The following is an 8,198-nucleotide window of genomic DNA, read 5'->3' as shown; positions in this document are numbered from 1 at the left end:
AAAATGGTAATAGTTCCTTAATTTAAAAAGTGTTCAAGCTTCGGGGGAAGGTGATGATGAGGTGGCTTTGGGGAGAGTTTCTGGCTGGGTCTCTGACAGTGGGGTGTGCGTTTGGACAGATGCTTTCTGCCATCTCAGCGATGGATTCCTCTGTTCTCTATATGTGACAAGTTGGGACTTCCCGGAGCCAGCAGTGTGAGCTCAGGGGGTTATCTCTGGGCCGAGGGGCAGGATGGGAAGGAGAAGGCGAGGAACAGTTTTCTTCTGTGTAGCAGATGAAGGTGAAACTTGGCATTTTCAGCTTTTCTTGCCAATCCCCTGACCCCATGTGGCCCAACTCCTGCCGATAGGCATCAAAGAGATGTTCGAGACCGAGGCTCTCCCCCACCCCCCTTACTCAGTGTATGATGTTGTGGTGGGTATGAACCTTGGTACATAAACTCATCTGTTCAAGAAATACAGCTTTCGTTTGTTTAAAATTATCTTAAAACCCTTCTCCACTATGACAGAGGAAATCAATCCCAGGCATGACCGGGGATCTCTCCTCTGCTCTCCCCCACAGGTCCCGGGGAAAGGCAGAATCCGTTGAACACTCCCTGGCTTGGCTCTCCATATGCACCACGGAGCCATCCTGAGGAGGCCCTGGCATCTCCCTGAAGGGGGAAAACCGCACAGGATGCCGGGAACCACTCTCCAGGTCTGAGAGAAATTTCTCACCACTCTCTTCTCCTGGGTCAGCATCTCTCTTGCTTCTGCAAGAGACAGCAGGAGACTTGATTTTCAGGTGACTTTTTTTTTTTTTTTTTTTTTTTTGCTTATTGTTTTACAGAAACCCTTGAGGCAGGAATCTCTACCTGCTTGGAAGGCTTGTGAAAATTCAGGAGAAAGGCGTGCCAATTAACACTTTAAAAATTGTCTTGCCATAGAACGGGGACTTTGCAATCTGGGACAATCTGGGAAGCTCTGCGTTTGTCGGAGTCCTAGATTTACCTGGGCCGATCACCTCTTTAAGCCTCATTTTTGTCACCCGTAAGCTAGGGAAAATCATAGGAGAGACTCCTCCATGGAATTGCCATGAGGTTCAAATCTGGATTGCATGCAAAATTCTTAGTACAGCGTCTCATACAGGGCAAGTACTCAATAAATGTTAGCTATGATTTTAATAACATATGGTGTTAGCTACGGTTATAAAATTTACACTTAACTTTTATCTCCTAGCTTCGGGATCACATGTATAAAGTTTGGTGGAGGGTGGTTTCCCTTGTGCTGCTAAACCCTTCCCACCTTCCCTGGACTGTGAACGGGCCTGGTGAGACCAGCAGTGTTTTTCATATTCCTTGAAGAGCGGGTGCAAGTCTGGTCACGACTTCCCATCAACCTCCTTGTCAAACCCAGAGAGAGTGATGATCTATCCTCCTCGGAGGTTCCTACTTACTGTGTGGCAGCTTTTGAATTACAACCTCTCTTGTTCAGACAGATTTTTTTTTTCTTCCCTCTCCTCCTCCTTCCCCTCCAAAATACTACAAGTGAATATCATTTATATTGATTTTTTTTTTAAAGCCTACCCTCTGGGCAGCTCATTCGCACCCCCAGAAAGTCTGGGAGGCCCGCCTCTGATTATATTTCTCCTAAGGCTAAGTCAAATTTTCGTTTGTTATGGAAATATTCAATCTCAAAAAACAGCCTCCAATCCTTGGGACAAACATCGACTTGAGCTGTTCGCATGCGCTGATGACAGGAGTGGGGAGGAAGCTGGAAAGACGGCCAGGCTCTTAATGATAAGCACAGGCAGCAGGATGAAGCCTCAGACAGAAAGAAAGAAGGGAAGACAAGAGGGTTTCTGGGCCTGAGGGGGAGGAAGAGAGATGAGGAGAGACAGAGATCCATGGCGTAGGGATCTAGAGAAAAAAAGAAAACAAGGGCAGGCTGCCTGTGTAGTTTTCTGAGTTTTCAAACTAAGAAAAGATCTGAAATGAGACAAGAAAAAAAATGCATGCAAAGAAAATGGCTTTAAAGGACAAGTTAACAGCGTCTTTCCACATTGAAAACCGGCCCCAGAAAATTTCATTCAGGAATTGAACACATAGGTAGGTCTCATAGACTGGGTAAAAGTGCTCATCGCTTTCTGACTGTGAGTCATTCTGTAGTTCTGAATAGGTCATCTCTGCATGCATTTTTGACACTTCCAAGAAACGAGAAAAAAATCTTGACCTTACGGGTTTCGCTGATAATGTGCTTGAGGACTAGCTTTTATTTAGTGCCTGATATGTGTTAAGTATTTAGTGGACGTTTTATAAATGTGTCTAAATCCACCCTGAAAACAATCGTGTGTGGGAGATATTATTTTTCTTGTTAACAGATGAAGTGAGGCTCCATGAGGTTGAATAGCTTGCCTAAAGTCCTGTGACTGGTAAGTACTGAAGCTGGGATTTAAACCTCGGCTGCCTTGGGCTCTGTGGACATCACATGGGGTGCCTTATCAGATGGGGCCTGAGCATTATGTTCCTGGTGTTCTATCACCTTCTCCTGCTTCCAGACTTCCAGGTAACCAAATTCCTCAGGGCTCCTTCCCTGTCCCAGCTGCATCACTCTAGATACTGGCCTGCCACACCGCCCTCCCCTGCGAGCTTCCTGCACCCCTCCCTCTGAACAGCCCAGCCCGGCCAGCATTCCAGGTACCTTTTGAATATTTCTTTATCTGATGGTCTCCCAGTGATGTTGTTAATCCCTTGACAACACAGTGTCTTATTTTATTTTTATTTTACTTTATTTTATCTTGTTTTTTTAAGTTTATTTATTTATTTGAGAGAGGCAGAGACAGCGCAAGGGGTGGGAAGGGGCAGAGAGAGACGGAGAGAGAATCCCAAGCAGGCTCCCTGCTGACAGCATGAAGCCTGATGTGGGGCTCAAACTCACGAAACCGTGAGATCATGACCTGAGCTGAAACCAAGAGTCGGATGCTTAACCGACTGAGCCACCCAGGTGCCCCACAGTGTCTTATTTTAAAAGTTACATTGGGGGCGCCTGGGTGGCTTAGTCGTTTGAGCATCTGACTTTGGCTCAGGTCATGATTTCATGGTTCAGCTCATGAGTTCGAGCCCCATGTCAGGCTCCGTGCTGACAGCTCAGAGCCTGGAGCCTGTTTCGGATTCTGTGGCTCCCTCTCTCTCTCTGCCCCTTCCCTGCTTGTGCTCTGTCTCTCAAAAATAAATAAATGTTAAGAAAAAAAATTTTTAAGTCACATAGGTCAGTGACTTTTAAATTTTAGTTTTTTTTTTATTTATCAAAATTAAACATGCATGTAATTTGGAGAGTCAAATAATTCTACAAGGGCTGTCTCTCACATGCTTGTGTTTCTGTTTTGTCAGTTTTCAGCATTCATTCTTGAATTCCCACTATGAAAAGTCAGTTTAGCTCTTTCCTCCCCTGCCTCACCCCGCTTATACAGACTCTCCTTTTTCATTCCACTTCTTCTTAATATTGTTGCAAGTTAATGTAGTTTATTCAAAATTCAGTATTTACATTATGAAAATATAGATTATATTTCTAACAATAAGCCGTGATTAGTTTTCCTTTCCTGGAATTGGTAACTGTCTTATTTTTTCATTTGCTTTGTTTACTTTGTATTAAACAATCATTAAAGTTCAGACTCTTTGCCAAAGATCTAAATGCCCTCCACAGGTCTCCTAGCAAATTAATCTCTGTGCAGAAAACTCTCTGGAGCTCTGTGCTACAGCGGTGGCCAGCGGTGGCCCTCCCTGTGTGGTGTTCAGCTGTCGTGGGGTGGGGTGGGGTGGGGTGGGGTGGGAGGGGAGGGCCTGCAGCATCCTGGGGTTCCCTTCACTGCCCTTCTGGGGTGGATTTCTTTTTTCCGACATCCTCGATTTATTCTCTTGTGAGGAGCTCATTTTCCAGGAACTAGATGAGAAATGGGGCCTGTAGCCATGTGTTTTATTTTTTTTTATCTAAAAAAAATTTTTTTTTAACATTTATTTATTTTTGAGACAGAGCATGAATGGGGGAGGGGCAGAGAGAGAGGGAGACACAGAATCCGAAACAGGCTGCAGGCTCTGAGCTGTCAGCACAGAGCCCGACGCGGGGCTCGAACTCACGGGCTGTGAGATCATGACCTGAGCCGAAGTCGGACGCTTAACTGACCGAGCCACCCAGGTGCCCCTGTAGCCATGTGTTTTAAATCTCGGTATTTCCAGCACCCGGCATCATAGGTGCTCAATAGATGTGAAGTAATGAAAGGGTAAGAGAAGAAAGGAGGACAAGAAAGCAGCCGCAGAAAAACAGTTATCACAGATCTGAGAGATAAAAGGGAAACAATAATCCTGATAATTTGATAAGTGACTGACCTAAACCTTTTTTTTTTTTTTGGAGAGAGACTGACAGCTTGAGCAGGGGAGGGGCAGAGACAGAGAGAGAGAGAGAGAGAGAGAGAGAGAGAGAGATTCCCAAGCAGGCTCCACACTGTCAGGGCAGAGCCTGACACGGGGCTCGATCCCACAACCCTGGGACTACGACCTGAGCAGATCAAGAAAAAGTCTGCTGCTCAACTAACTGAACCACACAGGTGCCCCATGACCTAAACTTTTAACTTATGATTTACATAAGTAATAACGAAAGCTCGTAAGAAGGGGCGCCTGGTGGCGCAGTCGGTTAAGCGTCCGACTTCAGCCAGGTCACGATCTCGCGGTCCGTGAGTTCGAGCCCCGCGTCAGGCTCTGGGCTGATGGCTCGGAGCCTGGAGCCCGTTTCCGATTCTGTATCTCCCTCTCTCTCTGCCCCTCCCCCTCCCCCGTTCATGCTCTGTCTCTCTCTGTCCCAAAAATAAATAAACGTTGACAAAAAAATTTTTTTTTTTTTTTAAAAAAAGAAAGCTCATAAGAACTGCTGAATTTAGGGAACTCTTCTCATCCTTTCAAAAAGCTGTCCCAGGAGGGGCGCCTGGGTGGCGCAGTCGGTTAAGCGTCCGACTTCAGCCAGGTCACGATCTCGCAGTCCGTGAGTTCGAGCCCCACGTCAGGCTCTGGGCTGATGGCTCAGAGCCTGGAGCCTGTTTCCGATTCTGTGTCTCCCTCTCTCTCTGCCCCTCCCCCGTTCATGCTCTGTGTCTCTCTCTGTCCCAAAAATAAATAAACGTTGAAAAAAAAAAATTAAAAAAAAAAAAAAAAAAAAAAAGCTGTCCCAGGAAAAGTACCTCATGTCACTGCATTAAAATGACATTTAAATTCATTAAATCATTTGTATGCAAAATACCTACCTCAGTGCCTAGCCTTTGTAGTACAGTTGACCCTGGAGCAAGGCTGGTTTAAGGTCCCAACCTCTTACCCAGTCAGAAATCCTTGTGTGACTTTTGCTCCCCCTAAATTTAACATCTAATAGCCTACTGTTGACTGGAAGCCTTACCCATAATATTAACAGTTGATGAACACTTTTGTATATGTATTAAATACTGTATTCTTATGGTAAGTTAAGCTAGAGAAAAAAAAAAAAAAAACGTTACTAAGAAAATCATGGGGGGGCCGGGGTGGCTCGCTTGGTTAAGCACCCAACTCTTGATTTCAGGTCAGGTCATGATCTCATGCCCCGCGTCGGGCTCTGGAGCCTGCTTTGGATTCTGTGTCTCCCTCTCTCTCTGCCCCTCCCCCACTCCTGCTCTGTCTTTCTCTCCTTCTCAAAAATAAATAAACATTTAAAAAATTAAAAAAAAAAAAGGGTGCCTGGGTGGCTCAGTTGGTTAAGCGTCCGACTTCGGCTCAGATCATGATCTCGTGGTTTGTGAGTTCGAGCCCCGCATCGGGCTCCGTGCTGACAGCTCGGAGCCTGGAGCCTGCTTCGGATTCTGTGTCTCCCTCTCCCTCTGCCCCTCCCCTGCTCATGCTCTGACTCTCTGTCTTCCAATAATAAATAAACGTTAAAAAAAATGTTTAAAAATAAAATTAAAAATTAAAAAAAAAAAGAAAATCATAAGGAAGAGAAAATACATTGCCAGCACTCTACCGTATTTGTGGAACAGATCCGCATATAAGCGCACCTTCACACTTCGAACCGATGTTGTTCCAGGTTCAACTAATGGAACTCGGTAACTGCCAATGACTTCCTTTCCTTCTCCTTTTAAGAACTCCGGGCCCTCTGACTTGACAAATACAAGAGTATCGATCATGCTGAAAATAGTTATAAAAGCTTAGACGTGGGTTCAGATGCAGTGAGGGTGACAAGCAGTGACATACCATTCTAACCGATGAGGAAGGTCCCCCACCCCACCCCAAGTCTGTCATGCTCTAATCTTGTTCTAGGAAATGCCCTTCCCAGAACCAACTCCACCCAGCTGCTGTTAGCACAATTTGCCTGCAAGACAGATGCTATCTCTGACGCTGGCACCGGCCTCCTCCAGGACTGGAGCCCGTGATAGATGTCCTCTGAGGTTGACTGGGGAGAAGAAGCCGTTACATTCTTCTGCAATGTAATGCAAAACAGATCCGGCTTTGGCTCCGGCCAACACCAGGGAAGTGGACTTCATTGTAAAAGCCACCTTGTCAGCGTCAGCCCCGGGTGATTAATGACTCTTTAATCCCAGAGCAGAATACCTGACAAAATACGCTTGGGCCAAAAAGGCAGAACAAACCTAATTAGCCTGGTCAACCCACTCACAAGGTGTGGGTTGCCAAGGACCCCAACAGCTCGGAAAGGAAGCCTCTCCCGGCCTCTCCCTTTAGGTCTGTGAAAGAATCAAGTGGCCACAATGGGGAAGGGACTCCATTAAAAGCAGGGGCTGGCCAATGAATAAACATGCAGGTTACCGTGTTGATATTTCACTGAATGCCATTCTGAAGTGGGGTGCTCGGGGCCTCGGAGGCCGGCGCCCCCAGTATTGTACTGGGGGAGGGACTGGCCATTTGAAGTCAAGGTGAGGACATACTGGGGGCAGATGGAACCTGCTTTGTTTGTGAAAGAGTTTTTCTGCTATTTATGCTAATGAGTGGGAAACACTTCTCAAGCATTTCAGATGATTCTGTAATGAGGCCCGGCAGAATGTGCCAACATTGTTGGCCCAGGACAATTTTAAACTCCCACTCGCCACATTAGCAGCCCCTTTCTTTACATGAAGGCCCTTGGAGGGTGAAAGAGGACAATGAAGGAAGAGTGAAAACATCACAAAGAGAGGCTTTTGTTTCCCGTTCCTTTGAACCCTCTCAAAAGCCCGGTTTCAAGGGGTGTGTTGGGCCTGCCTTTCAACGTTACTGAACCCAGAATCCCCTGTTGTTTAGCAACATAGAAAGCTGACCTTAATTGACTTCACTTCTGAGCAGGCTTTGTAAATCACTCTGCCCCTGAGTGAAATTTCCTGATGGGGTCTGTATGTGAGATACACCGTTTATACACGGGACACCAACATGGCCGACGCGCTGCATGCGCAATTTTCAGCTTACAGCCCACTTTGTGGACATTCTTGAGTTTACTTCTCGCATGCTGCCGATCTCTGAGTTAGGGATCACCCGTCACATTTCACAGCGAAGACAGCCAAGCTTCAGAGAAGTTAGGTGACCTGACCAGAGTCACACATCAAGAAAGAAAAGGAGGTGTGGCCGGAACGAAGAGCTCCCTGACTTTTCCCACTCCATCCCTGTTGTTCCAGGGGTTGTACCTGTTGCGCGCGTGTGTGTGTGTGTGCATGTGTGCGTGTGTGCCAGAAAGACATGTCCAGAGAGGAGTTTGTTGAAAACATTATGCTTGAGAGAAAGAAGGGCACTGCTAGATTATGGTGACATTTTGGATTTCCTCCTTAATTTCTGGTCATGAGAGCATTTCCTGGACAAGACTTCTCCTTTCACTGGACTCTAGCTGTGCCCAGGTGATTCATCCCCACTCCTTCCTTCCTCAGCCTCAAGTCCTGAAACTACAGGTGCAGGGCCATAATTCCACCTTCCCTACAGGGGAGCGCTTCCCTGAGCCTTATCACTTATCGGTGGGGGGGGGGGGGGGGGGTTGTGAGGAAGGGAATCATCAGCTTTGGCTGCAGTTCAGGCCTGACAGGAACGTCCATACCCCCAGAGCCTCTAGACTAGTAACAACCAGAGTTGACTTTGATTTCTGACCAGGGCTGGCGTCTTGGGCACATGATCTGCGCATTTGCAATAGACTCTGTGCTCCAAAGGGCATGGCTTAATGCCATGCTCTCACTATCTTGA

At 46.6% G+C, this 8,198-nt stretch overlaps 1 long non-coding RNA gene across 1 annotated transcript; it reads left to right on the top strand.

The window, feature by feature from the left end:
• The first annotated feature begins 2,283 nt into the window (after positions 1–2,283).
• Positions 2,284–7,923, top strand: LOC147577378 (uncharacterized). The gene is made up of 3 exons (XR_015255811.1): positions 2,284–2,410; positions 2,537–2,675; positions 6,306–7,923. It is a non-coding gene; the product is annotated as an uncharacterized LOC147577378 (long non-coding RNA).
• Positions 7,924–8,198: the final 275 nt, after the last annotated feature.

Source organism: Puma concolor, chromosome C2, assembly GCF_028749965.1.
Source record: "Puma concolor isolate L17-30 chromosome C2, mPumCon1.1.hap2, whole genome shotgun sequence".
Lineage (NCBI taxonomy): Eukaryota > Metazoa > Chordata > Mammalia > Carnivora > Felidae > Puma > Puma concolor.
This window is presented reverse-complemented; position numbering and strand designations above follow the sequence as displayed.